This window comes from Manis javanica, chromosome 4 (assembly GCF_040802235.1).
Source record: "Manis javanica isolate MJ-LG chromosome 4, MJ_LKY, whole genome shotgun sequence".
NCBI classification, from domain to species: Eukaryota; Metazoa; Chordata; class Mammalia; order Pholidota; family Manidae; genus Manis; species Manis javanica.
The window spans coordinates 165,802,911-165,816,105 of NC_133159.1; the positions used below are offsets into that span (position 1 = coordinate 165,802,911).

At 39.4% G+C, this 13,195-nt stretch overlaps 1 long non-coding RNA gene across 7 annotated transcripts in view; it reads right to left on the reverse strand.

Moving 5' to 3' along the window:
* LOC140849287 (uncharacterized) overlaps positions 1–13,195 on the reverse strand; it is a 38,400-nt gene extending 25,205 nt beyond the window's left edge. For 4 of the 7 annotated variants that reach the window (XR_012131012.1, XR_012131014.1, XR_012131013.1 and 1 more), the window contains exon 1: positions 13,039–13,195. This is a non-coding gene — a long non-coding RNA (uncharacterized lncRNA). The remainder of the gene's footprint in view (positions 1–13,038) is intronic. The other 3 variants (XR_012131009.1, XR_012131011.1, XR_012131010.1) reach the window with 1 other exon arrangement.

Consider the following 13,195-nt stretch of genomic DNA (forward strand, 5'->3'; position numbering starts at 1 on the left):
ATATATTTATGAAAATACAATAAATACAACTATTCCTAAAAGAGACACCAGTGGATGCAGTAAAACAGCCAGGACACATCTACATCTGCGAGAACTCAACATCACACGAAGGGGGTAAGATACAAGCCACGGCCAGGAAGGACCCAAATGCTCCCCCTCCCCAAAACCCAGTGGGAAGGAAGGAGTCGGAATGGGGAGGAAGTGAAAGCCCAGTACTGCTAAACAACCAGCTCTAGAAATCCGCACCTCGAACGCAGACACAAGGTTCACGGGGTGCTGGATATTAGAGAAACGGAAAAGCAAAACCTGTGGGCAGTTGCCCGCAACTGGTGCCCCTGAGACAAAAGAAAAGCGAGTGCTTTCTGCAAGTCTTAAAGAGACAGGGACCCCACAGATGGATGAAGTTGTCCTGGCACACTTAGCCAGCAGCTGGGAATCCTGGGGAAACTTAGGTGCCCTAAATCCTGGGGAGGCAGTGCAGCTCTGAAGCCCCTCATGGCACTAAGCAACCTGCCAGTCGTTCCTCCAACTGGTGTGAACTCCGACACACCGGCCCAGTAGCGGGAGAGTGGCAGTGCGTGCCAGGGATGGCGGTGCCAGAAGGGACTGGGAGCAGATACATGTGCCAACGGTGCAGGAGGGGACCAGGAAAGGCTTGTGCGAGCCCGCAGCAGTGCAACCGAACAGCCCAGGCATGGCTCGCGCACACCAGCAGCAGTGGAGCCAGAGGAGCCCGGTAGAGAACCGCGCGCACCTGCAGCAGAGCCAGAGGGAGCAGGCGCACTCCCAGCAGCTGACCAGAATCCCAGCCCAAGGCACAGCTGCCCAGGGCAGACCCAAAGGGCCACTGCTGGCACAGAGCTGCCTGGCAGGGGCCGCTGCTAGCACGGAGGAGCACACCTGGCGTGCCTGCCACTCCTCGCAGGGCTCCGTGCTGCTCTGACAGGAGACCCCTGCCCACAGCAGCTTAGGGGACTCACCCGGTGGCTGCTCCAGGAGTGCAGGTAACCATCAAAGGCAGTGGGGAAGGGCAAGGGAACCAGCAAGCAGGAAAGGACTTTCTTCTCCCAGCTGACACACCCGCAAGCTGCCTACAGCCACTGCTATCACCATGAAAAGGCAAAATAGATTTAGTCCAGTCCAAGATAGTTCAAACAACACCTGAGAAAGGATCTGCAGAGGCAGACCTAACGAGTCTCCCTGAAAAAGAATTCAAAATAAAGTCATAAACATGCTGACAGAGCTGCAGAGAAATATGCAAGAGCTAAGGGATGAAGTCCGCAGGGAGATTACAAACGTCCAGAGGGAGATTACAGAAGTGAAACAAACTCTGGAAGGATTTATAAGCAGAATAGCTTAGATGCAAGAGGCCCATAGATGGAATAGAAACCAGAGAACAGGAACGCATAGAAGCTGATGCAGAGCGAGATAAAAGGATCTCCAGGAATGAAACAATATTAAGAGAACTGTGTGACCAATCCAAAAAGGAACAATATCTGCATTATAGGGGTACCAGAGGAAGAAGAGAGAGAAAAAGGGATAGAAAGTGTCTTTGAAGAAATAATTGCTGAGAACTTCCCCATACTGGGGGAAGAAATAGTTGCTCAGACTATGGAGGCACACAGAACTCCTGAGACACGGGACCCAAAGAGGACAACAGCAAGACACATAATAATTAAAATGGCAAAGATCAAGAACAAAGACAGAGTATTAAAAGGCAGCCAGAGAGAGAAAAAAGGTCACCTACAAAGGAAAAACCCATGAGGCTATCATCAGGCTTCTCAACAGAAACCTTACAGGCTGGAAGAGAATTGCATGATATATTTAATGCAATGAAACAGAAGGGCCTTGAACCAAGGATACTGTATCCAGCATGATTATCATTTAAATATGAAGGAGGGATTAAACAATTCCCAGACAAGCAAAAGTTGAGGGAATTTGCCTCCCACAAACCACCTCTACAGGGTATTTTAGAGGGACTGCTCTAGATGGGAGCACTTCTAAGACTAAATAGATGTCACCAGAGAAAATAAAAACACAGCAAAGAAAGCAGACCAACCAAATACTAACTAAAGGCAAAAAATAAAATCAACTACCCACAAAAGCAGTTAAAGGAAGCACAAAAGAGCACAGAATAAAACAACCAACATATAAAGAACGGAGGAGGAGGAATACGAAGGAAGAAAAATAAAGAATGACCAGACAGTGTTTTAATTAGCTCAATAAGTGAGTTAAGTTAGAAGATACTAAAGAGGCTAACCTTGAACCTTTGGCAACCACAAATCTAAAGCCTGCAATGGCAATAAGTACATATCTTTCAATAATCACCCTAAATGTAAATGGGGACCTGAATGCACCAATCAAAAGACACAGAATAATAGAATGGATAAAAAAGCAAGACCCATCTCTATGCTGCTTACAAGAGACTCACTCAAACTCAAAGACTATAGGAACAAAGAAAGACAGAAGGAACAAAACAGCAGCAGAATCATAGAACCTAAGAATGGACTAACAGTTACCAAAGGGAAAGGGACTGGGGAGAAAGGGAGGGAAGGGAGGGATAAGGGTGGGGAAAAAGAAAGGGGACATTATGATTAGCATGTATAATGTTGGGGGGGGTGGCATGGGGAGGGCTGTGCAACACAGAAGACAAGTGATGATTCTACAGCATCTTACTACACTGATGGACAGTACTGTAATGGGGTTTGTGGGGGGGGTTTGGTGAAGGGGGGACCCTAGTAAACATAATATTCTTCATGTAACTGTAGATTAATAACAACAAAATTAATTAATTCATTAATTTAAAAAATAAAATAAAATAAAATAAAAAAGGTAGGGAGTCAGTAGTTGAGAATTCTTCTGGGACCACAGTAATGCATATTATTTAACAACTGGCTGATAAAAATATAGCTGTACCCAAACATGTGACAAAAATTTTGCACCAGTCCACAGATAAACAAGTGTGATCTACAATCTGTTACACAAACGGAAATAAAACTAAAAGATGACTGTTAATTATATATAAATACATACAAAGTGAGAGTATAACTATCCATAACACAACCTCCATACTTGAATTACCCCTCAACTGGCTTTAAAGTATATCACAGAAACTGCTAGTTCAAACTAGATTATCTGCAGCACAGCAGAAAGCTGAGTCCCCAAGTCTGGCCATTCTTGTCAGACTCTACTAAGCCTTTCCTTCCTATATATTTGTCTTTACTCAACCATTAATTCAAGTATCTCACCAATTTCTAGGTGCCAGACCCTGATTCAGCAAGAAAAATGAAAAAAACAGAAGATAGTCTGCATTCAAGGAGTTCTAAATCCATGAGATGAGATAAATTATAAGAAGGAAGTATACAGTAAGAGAGGTAAAAACAGCAGGGTGGTTAAAGTCTGAGACTAGTCTGAAATACCTGAAAGCTACTTCTCTGACTTGCTAGCTATGTGAACTGAGTAAGTTTTTCACCTGTAAAATGAGGATAATAGAACCTACCTAATAGGAGTTTTTATGAGATAATACCCAACAGAGAAATAAGCACTGTGTATTATTTACTGCTATTACTAGTAAGAGTGCTATTACTGAAATATGACCAAAGTGCTATGGGAAAATGAAGCAGTTAACTGCCTAGGGAAGATTATCAGAGATGTTATCAAACTGAGGCTTGAAGAATTAGTAGGAATCCAGACAGGTAAGAGCATATGCAAAAACAGTAATAAAATAGCCTAGCATGTCCAGAAAACAATACGAACAAACTACAGAGAAACAGGACAAAGAGAAAAGAGAAAGGATAAAAATAAAGAATGACCAGACAGTCTTTAAAATAGCTCAATGAGTGAGTTACAATGGCATCAGATGCTTAAGAGTCTTAAAAGCCTAGTGAATTTACACAAGACAATCAGGAACCACAAGAAAAGGCACACCTTAGGAAAGATCAAGGTTCAAATCTAAGTTTACTGTGAAATGGATCAAAGACCTGAAGGTAAATCATGAAACCATAAAACTCTTAGAAGAAAGCATAGGCAAAAATCTCTTAAATGTAAACGAGCAACTTTTTTCTGAACACATCTGCTAGGGCAAGGGAAACAAAAGCAAAAATGAACAAATGGGACTACGCCAAACTAACAGGCTTTCTGTACAGCAAAGTATACCATCAGTAGAACAAAAAGGCATCCTACAGTATGGGAGAATATATTCATAAACAAACAAGGGTTAACATCCAAAATATATAAAGAACTCACAAGCCTCAACAACCAAAAAGCAAATAACCCGATTAAAAAATGGGCCAAGAATATGAACCGACACTTCTCCAAAGAAGAAATTCAGATGGCCAATAGGCACATGTAAGATTCTCCTCATCGCTAATTATCAGAAAAATGCAAATTAAAACCACAATGAGATACCACTTCACACCAGTTAGGATGGCCAACATCAAAAAGACAAGGAACAACAAATGCTGGCGAGGATGTGGAGAAAGGGGAACCCTCCTACACTGTTGGTGGGAATGTGAACTAGTTCAACGATTGTAGAAAGCAATATGGAGGTTTCTCAAAAAAACTAAAAACAGAAATACCATTTGACCCAGGAATCCCACTCCTAGGAATTTACCCAAAGGAAACAAAATCTCAGATTCAAAAAAACCTATGCACCCCTATGTTTACTGCAGCACTATTCACAATAGTCAAGACATAGAAGCAACCTAAATGTCCATCAGTAGATGAATGGATAAAGAAGATGTGGTACATATACACAACGGAATATTATTCAGCCATAAGAAAACAAATCCTACCATTTGCAACAACATGGATGGAGCTAGACAGTATTAGTTAGGCTCAGTGAAATAAGTCACACGGAGAAAGACAAGTACCAAATGATTTCCCTCATTTGTGGAGTATAACAATGAAGCAAAACTGGAGGAACAAAACAGCAGCAGACTCACCGACTTCCCAAGAAGAGACTAATGGTTACCAAAGGGGAAGGGTGGGGGAGAGTGGGTGGGGAGGGAGGGAGAAAGGGATTGAGAGGTATTATGATTGGTACACATGGTGTGTTGGGGGGTCACAGGGAAGACAGTGTAGCACAGTGAAGACTAGTAGTGACTCTGTGGCATCTTACTACGTTGATGGACAGTGACTTCAATGCGGTATGGAGAGGACTTGATAATATGGGTGAATATAGTAACCAAAATGTTCTCATGTGAAATCTTCATAAGAGTGTATATCAGTGATACCTTAATAATAAAAAAATCTAAGTTTACTGTGTAGCCTCAATTTCTCTGAGTCTCAGTTTTCTCATCTGTAAAATGAGGGATACCATTATCTGGTTTGGATGGTGACTGGGATTATTTAAATATCTCCAAAATGCCCTGGTGTAGGGCCTGGCATGTAATACTTAAACAGCAGGTGATAGTATCATCACTATATGTGATAGTAGTCAACTTTTGATGCTGGAATAGTCAAGGATAAGTTCATAGGACCCTAGTTTGACAATGTCTACTAGACGTGCCATTCTCCTGTCCCATCTACTCTTTTACTGAAACAAATGAACAAAACAGACTGATTTTATATTCTCTTCTTATATTTTATGATGCATTCTAACAGATGGACGCTCAAAAATATATTTGGGAAACAGAATGAATTGTCTGGTATACCTGTTCTTAGTGAAACGGCCAGCACGAAGTCATAAACAGCCAATTAAGTTTATTAATACTGAGATGTTTCCAGAAGCATACCAACAATTTCCTACCAGTTACTTAGCTGGTAGAAAATGCAATGCTTTCCCTACTGTACACAATACCAACACTCCCCTCTGCAAAAAAAAGCCCACTTCAAAAGAAATCAGAAGATAAAAGTTCAAAAACTCAGCTTAGTAACTGGGCCTCAGTTACTTCATCTATAAAATAGAGTTACTACCTATTCTATTTACCTCGCTGAGTTACTAGAAGCATTAGATAAGAATGTATATAACGGCACTTTAATAAGTACACAACTATACAGTATTATCATTCTGACATCCAGTTAGATGATTTTACAACATCCTGGAGTCTCAGTTCCTAACTTCCTTCCCTATAATGATCCCTGTCCTCCATTCTCCCCTTAGCCTTTTAACTCTCATGGTCAATACCAACCATCTCAATCCTTCTATAATCTCTATTTCAAACACTGTGCTCTGCAACCACAACCTTCTACCTTTCCAGTTCATTTCTTCTAGCACCTCCAAAATTCTTAAACCCCATCAGAACCTACAATCCACTGATCTAATTTTTTCACTCCATTCCCCTACCCCTCCACCCCAAAGTCCTCACCAAGTTTAAAATTACATAGTCCATTATTACAATCACTCCCTTGTCCCCACTCACATTAACTCTGGTTAGTGGAGACTGGGTATCACAGTTTTAAACAGTATGTATAGCACATTTAATACAACTGTATCCAAATTAATCTTCCTGTAAGAAAAACTGCATTGATATTTACCCCATTTAAATACCTTAAACAGTTAGTACATTCTACTAGAACATTAAAATAAAACTTATCTTTGTAGCCCTAGATTTCACTTTTTCCCTATGCCCAATGGCTTGTATAATCATTGTCCTGAAAAAATCAAGAGCTTCAGTTGGAGCTATTTTCTCCAAATGAGTATCTCCCATTCCTTTCCTTTGCAAGGATGCAATCCCATCTTTCAAGATCCAGCTTAAAAGCTGATTTCTTCTTAAAGGCACGTCCAATCATCCCACTTTGAGGGTTTTCTCCTTTCCTTACAATTTTGCATTTACTAACTATATGATCCATCTGATAATTATGCTGGTGAGGAACAAATTATTGTTACTTTTATTCTCTAGAACAAAAGCTCCTTGAAAAACACTACTTCTTAACCAACTCCCACCACCAACGTACTCAATATATATGTCTTAGTACAACCACTATTCCAATATTGTTTTATTTAACAATCCTTCCAAAAATTAGTTTGTTTTCTAGAAAATATTCTGAAGGTATATATACCCCTTGGCATCTCTTGTGCAGATAGTACCTTAAAGTAGTATGAAACCAATTAAATTTTCAACTACTTCTGCCCTTTCTTTTAGGGTAACTGGCAAATTTTACTCATAGCAACAAGAGAAATTACTGATTCTACAGCATACAATCCACAAGCATCAGCATTATTTTCTTCAATAGTCAACACCCACATTAACAAGTTAATTTCTTGTTTTATCAATACTGCCTCAAAAAGGATGAAAAGTTCTCTCTACTCCCTCAACTCTGAAAAAACTGTTAACATGAACAGTTAAGATATGAGTACTGACTTTTCCAACAATCATTACTTAAAACCAGTCACAAAACATGACCAATGACTGATTTTTTTCCTTTTTTTATTAAGGTATCATTGATATACAATCTCATAAAGGTTTCACACGAGCAAAACTGAGGCTATTACGTTCACCCATATTATCAAGTCCCCCCTACACACCCCACTGAAGTCACTGTCCAGCAGCATAGTAAGAAGCTACAGAGCCAATGACTGTTTTTCTATTACAACTTAACACATGGAGAGCTGTTTTATATTTCAATTTTATAAACTACAGAGATAAGTTGAAATTCCTTTTTGAAATCAATGTAATTGCCAAAAGAGTGGCAAGAACAACAAATAATTGGAACTTCATGAGATGAGACCAATTGTAATACACCTCTGGTTGCTTGCGTGACACCCATAAGATTTATCTTACCTCAACAACGTCAGTAAAAAGAATAACTAAGGCAAGTAACAGGAAATGCCTGTTTTGATCCTAACTTTAATTTCTTACTATCTATAGTCCTTACTAAAACATTATGTGCTCTTAACCTATGTACAGTGCCAAAGCAACTTCAACTTTTTCTTCATCCATTCCTAAATTAGGTGTAAAATGCTAAATGTATTTGTTAAATCCCAAAGAAATAAGCCTGACAGTACAGTATATTCTGTCTTTCACCATGGGCATATTTAAGTTTTTGCACTAATACAATATGCATTAAGTACATTTGGTTAGAATTCCACAGTTAAATGGTCAATTCACTTCTTATAACTGAAAGATCACTGCAACATCTTCTGGTATTCACTGCAATATCTAATCAATGCCTTCTTTCAGTATTTATGGTGGTCTTTTGTAATTCCTTTGGTAATTACCATGAGTCAGCTTTCACTTAATACTAAATGGGAATGCTAATATGAAGAAAGAATTAATATCACACACACAAGCAAAAGAACCAAGTTGTTTCAGGGAATAAATTTTAACAGAATTGAAGAACTCAAGCTGGAATCCATTTTCATTAATAAAATAGTAGAAACTTACTGGTTTACAAGAAAAAAATGAAACTTCTACATGGGTTTCAAATTCAAGATCTCATGAACCTGTTCTTTTCAGAAAATGGTAATACTGACCACATCAAGACAACAGTCTTTTTTTCATTTTGCCATGTACCCAAATAAATGAACATGTATCTCAGCTATGAAGCAGCACAATCAGGACAGCTAATTATATATGTGCTTTAATAAATTTTTAAGTCACAAATTTTAGTTTAGATTATGTAACTTATCATAAAGACCTGAGAAAATGATAATCCCTCTGCAGTACTCTAATGAGAATTATGTGACACACTCAGAATGAAAGGAAAGAATATAACAGGGACACCTATTTTGCTCTAATGCTGCAGCACTAGAACAGCCCTGTAATAATCAGCCTTACAGTATATTTGGATCTGTTTCTTCTTGGTCCCCACGCCCACTTTGAAAACAGTGCATCATCACATGAAGTCCCATGATCACAGTCTTGCCAACCCCATTCTCCCTTCAATACAACGTATACATTTTTCTCCTGTGACATTATTCCTTGACATGTTCCAAGTTTTTAAGAGCCTTTTGCCTTAGATACATACCCTGTACCCTTTAGATCACCACTAGGTAGCCCTCCCTTATACTGACCTTATTTGGTCACTCTTGATCCCCAGAACATGTAGTAACCAACAATTTTATATTTGCTAATGATCATGTCAATTCATCATCATTTTGAAACCTATACATCATTATTTTGAAACCTTGTTCCAATCCCTTCCACCTATCATAATATGCATGGGAAAGGGAAGAGCAATGATTTTGCCTTGTTTCAGCAATCCAAGCAAAGGTGACACTGACTTTCATAGCTAGTAGCATCTCAGGCAGATAATGGGAGAGAGACCCAGTTAACAGAGATTAGAACACCTGCTAATGTGTCTTCTCTGGCATGTCTGCAATAGAATGCCAACTCTATTACAGTACCACACAGAAAATTTACTAACATGCTTCTGTGACCTGAATATTTTTAAACTGTAAACTTCCTCACTTAAGATCTTAAGATTTATCACATCCTGGTCACATACATGAAACACAGAGAGAAATCCTACAAACATACTACATAAAAGTAATACATGACTTGCTTATTGCTATTTACCATTATGAATACTTACACAGATTTTAAAAGTTCTTGGGTACTTTTTATATTTTTATTATGACCTTTACAGTAATATTTGTTTCTCCCATTACTTCACCATTCCTTGATCTATCATCACAGCTCCTTTTTATCAGAACTCTAATGAAGACATTCAGAACAAGAAAGAATGGAAGACAAAGTACTTTAAGTCACCAGTTCTCTGCAGTTACAGAAGCTGAAGAACATTTCCTCACTAGCATTCAGCTACATCACCATTAACAGCTGCACAGCCAATAATGCTAAACAGTGTATCTTAACACTTTAGAGCTGTACATCACTGTACAAATAAAACTTTCTTTAGTGAACATATAATTCAAAGTGCTAAATAATCTCTATCTTAAGTTATCCTATGTATTTTCCAGTTTTTGTGTGTAACATTTCAATCTATCAACAAACATGCCTTAATCTGGTAAATGTAGGCAGAAATCATGTCTCATTCAGAAATTCAGGTCAGATTCTTGAAGCAGTTAAAACTCTTAAGACATTTAAAAAAAAATAAATACTTCAGCCTATTTCACAAAGCTTTCCAAAGATCAAATATCACTTTCAAAGGCTACACAGAAGAATGTCTTAGCTGAAACAGTTAACAATATATGCTCTTTGACACAGTGTAACTAATGATGGTCAGAAACCTCCCCAGAAGCCCTTGGAAGATGAACCCAAAACAAATCTGAACAGAACAGAGTAAAAACTGTTAACTGTCACACCTCTCTAAAAACTCATTAATTCTTTGTGACCTATAAGTTTATCCTCCATATTTGATAACTGAACTACAGTTATATAAAAACATAATTGCAAGCAGAGATAATGGTCAGGAGCACAGCTTCAAGAGTCAAAGTACTAGAGTCTGAATCCAGGCTCTGCCAGTTAGAAACTGTGTGTACTTGGCCAAGTTATTTAAAACTCTGTGCCTCAGCTGACTCCTTCGAAAATGGGAGTAACAGTACCTACTCAAGGGGTAATTGTGAAGATTATGAGATAATACACATAAAGCCTGCAGAACAGTACCTGTTTATTATTATAATGAAGTCATTAAAAAATTTTTAATGTACACTCCTGATAATGATCACTCTTTCTATTCGGAAGTGTTTCGAGTGGCATAATACAGTTAAACTCCTCACTGTATTATACAAAACACATCTGAAAGCTTAGGTGTTCACCAATCTAACAGTGTACCCAATTCTGACTCAGTTCAAGAGACAGTATTAAAACTCCAAAATTTGAACTTAATGGTAAATTGGCAAAGAATAAAATTCTATAATTCTAAATTATCTTGCCAAATAAAAGGCAAAGAAAATGATAGTCATCTAGAACTTACCAGAGAAGATTGCCCCCCCAAAATTCCAGTGCTATAAGAAGATCTGTTTTAAAACAACAGGATTTATGCACTGTGTTTGGAAACCTACTTAGGGTTTGTTTTCAAGTGTACTCAGTGACTTCACCTCATTTGTCACTTAAAACCTTAAAAAGAGGCCACATTTAATTTTTAATGACCTGACCTTAAAAAATGTTTTAGATACACTACACACAGAAGCATCCTATTACTTCTCTCCAAAAACTTTAAATCAAAGGACTCTGATAAAAATCAATTTGTATTTTCCCTTTATTAAAACATCCAGAAAAAACTACTACTCGAGTATTTTTAAATGAATGTTTTTTAGAACTATTAGTACAATAATTTAGAAAAGCTTTAAACATACTGTCTGAAAGTCTGTCATTCCCAATATCCTATTGACACACAGTATTAGGACAACTGAATTTAAAAAGCCAACATTTTCCTGGCTGGCCCAATGCAGCAGGAGTTGGTTATTACAACACATATGCATTATCTTCAAAGGAATACCCAGCAACTTGAAGCAAGTTTTACATAAACCCAACTAAAGCATTGATTGGAAAAGTCATCTTATTTGAAAAGGTAGACTTACTCAATTTTTTCAAGTAACAGCATTTATACTCTGTTACCCAGTTTTCAAAATCTTTCAAGACCCTGCAAATCCTGTTTAAGCCTGCTAAAATTCCATGGGTGACAGCCATTTTCCCTCAAAACTTAATTGTCCAGATTACCTATTTTCAATTTTATTAGGTCACCTTGAAATTCTCTCTTCCATAAAGCACTTAAGGGTTTTAGTTATAAACATGTCTCTAAAAATTAACCAATAAAGCCCACACATTTTGCAGCCTACTCATGTTTTAAAATGCTCGCTAAAAAAACCACCTTTATCGGGGACCAAATACCTAAAATGAACTGCTTCAAAATTCCCTGGACCTGCATTATACCCTTTATACACCTTGAGATCCTGTATTATGCTGCAGCTATACAGCAGACGCACGATCACAAGGTTTTCAACAGCCTCCAGATCCCTTACTGCTGCAAAACTTCTGATAAACCTTCCATGCAGTAGACCATTAACAGTGCTGGTTTAACTGCTTTACCTGTTTATTTACCAACCCAATCATCTCAGGGAATTCAAACTGCCTTCTGAAACTTATCTAGAGTATTCCTGTGTTCTTTTGAGGAAGATCTGCACCTGGAAAAAACTTTTGAGTTTTAGTGTTCATTCTCTGGTCCAAATTCCTGTTTCCAGGATACGCGGTAGTAATGCAGTGGTTTCTTTGAGACTCTAAGATTGTATTTTACCCTAGCAATAGCCAACCTCTACTAAATCCCTTTTAGGTGGCCGAGATTGCTGCGGATTATAATGCTCAACAGGAAGGTTTTTTAAACATCCGAAAGACGAGTTATTCGAATTCAGGCCTTAATTTTTTCCTAAATAATACTTGTCATCACAAGGACATGTTTCCATACATTTGCAACTTAAGAAAGTAAAAAATCAAGCTTTTGGCACTATTTATCACAGCTTAAAAAGTCCATCACCATCACGCTTTTTCTTTCGAAGTAGGATTTCAGACAAAGCTTCCATCAACCATAGTCCTGTAACATGCTTTCCAAGCCAACTGACGGCCTGCTAACAGCAACATTTACACCCGGGGAAATCTTTACAGTTGACTAATCAAGAAGGCGTCTGATAACCAAAGCACCCTTTCTCGAGGAAATGTAAGAAGCAACAACTAAAGGGATTTATTACAGTGAGGAAAGAAGGACTCTCCAAGCAGGGCCATGGAGCAAAATTCAGGGGTTCGGAAGCCCTGGTCTCAGCAACACTGGCCCCAAGGCCTCCCCACCCAGCCCGCTATCCCCCCGGGAGCCAGCCCTGCACCTCCATAGGCCCGGCAGACCAGAGGGGAGCACCTCCCCCACCCCACGCAGCGGCCAGGCTCGAGTTCCGAAACCTGAAGCCCAAACAGGCCAAAGCCGCAAACGCGGCAGCGTGAGTTTAAAAGGTATGAAAACACAGGGTGAGAGGAGATGCGGCCTCGCCTCAAGCTGGGAGGCCCCCTGAGGAATACGAGGCGGGAGAAGAGCGAGCCGGTTGATAAGCCGGAACAGTCTGGAAGAAAAGAGAGCTGGGAGCGGGGGATGAGGAGGTTCCTGCTCGGCCAGCGCCTTCTCCGGGTCCTCGGCGACGCCCCTGTTTACCTGAAAGTCTCGGTCCTCGTTGAAGCGGGAGAAGCGATCCGCCATTTTGCCTCCCTCACTCCTCTCAGGACGACGCTCTCCGGCTAGCTCCTTCCCTCCCGCGACACCCGCCCCCTCGCTCCCCTCCTCTGTTCCCCGCCTCCTCCCACGCCCACCC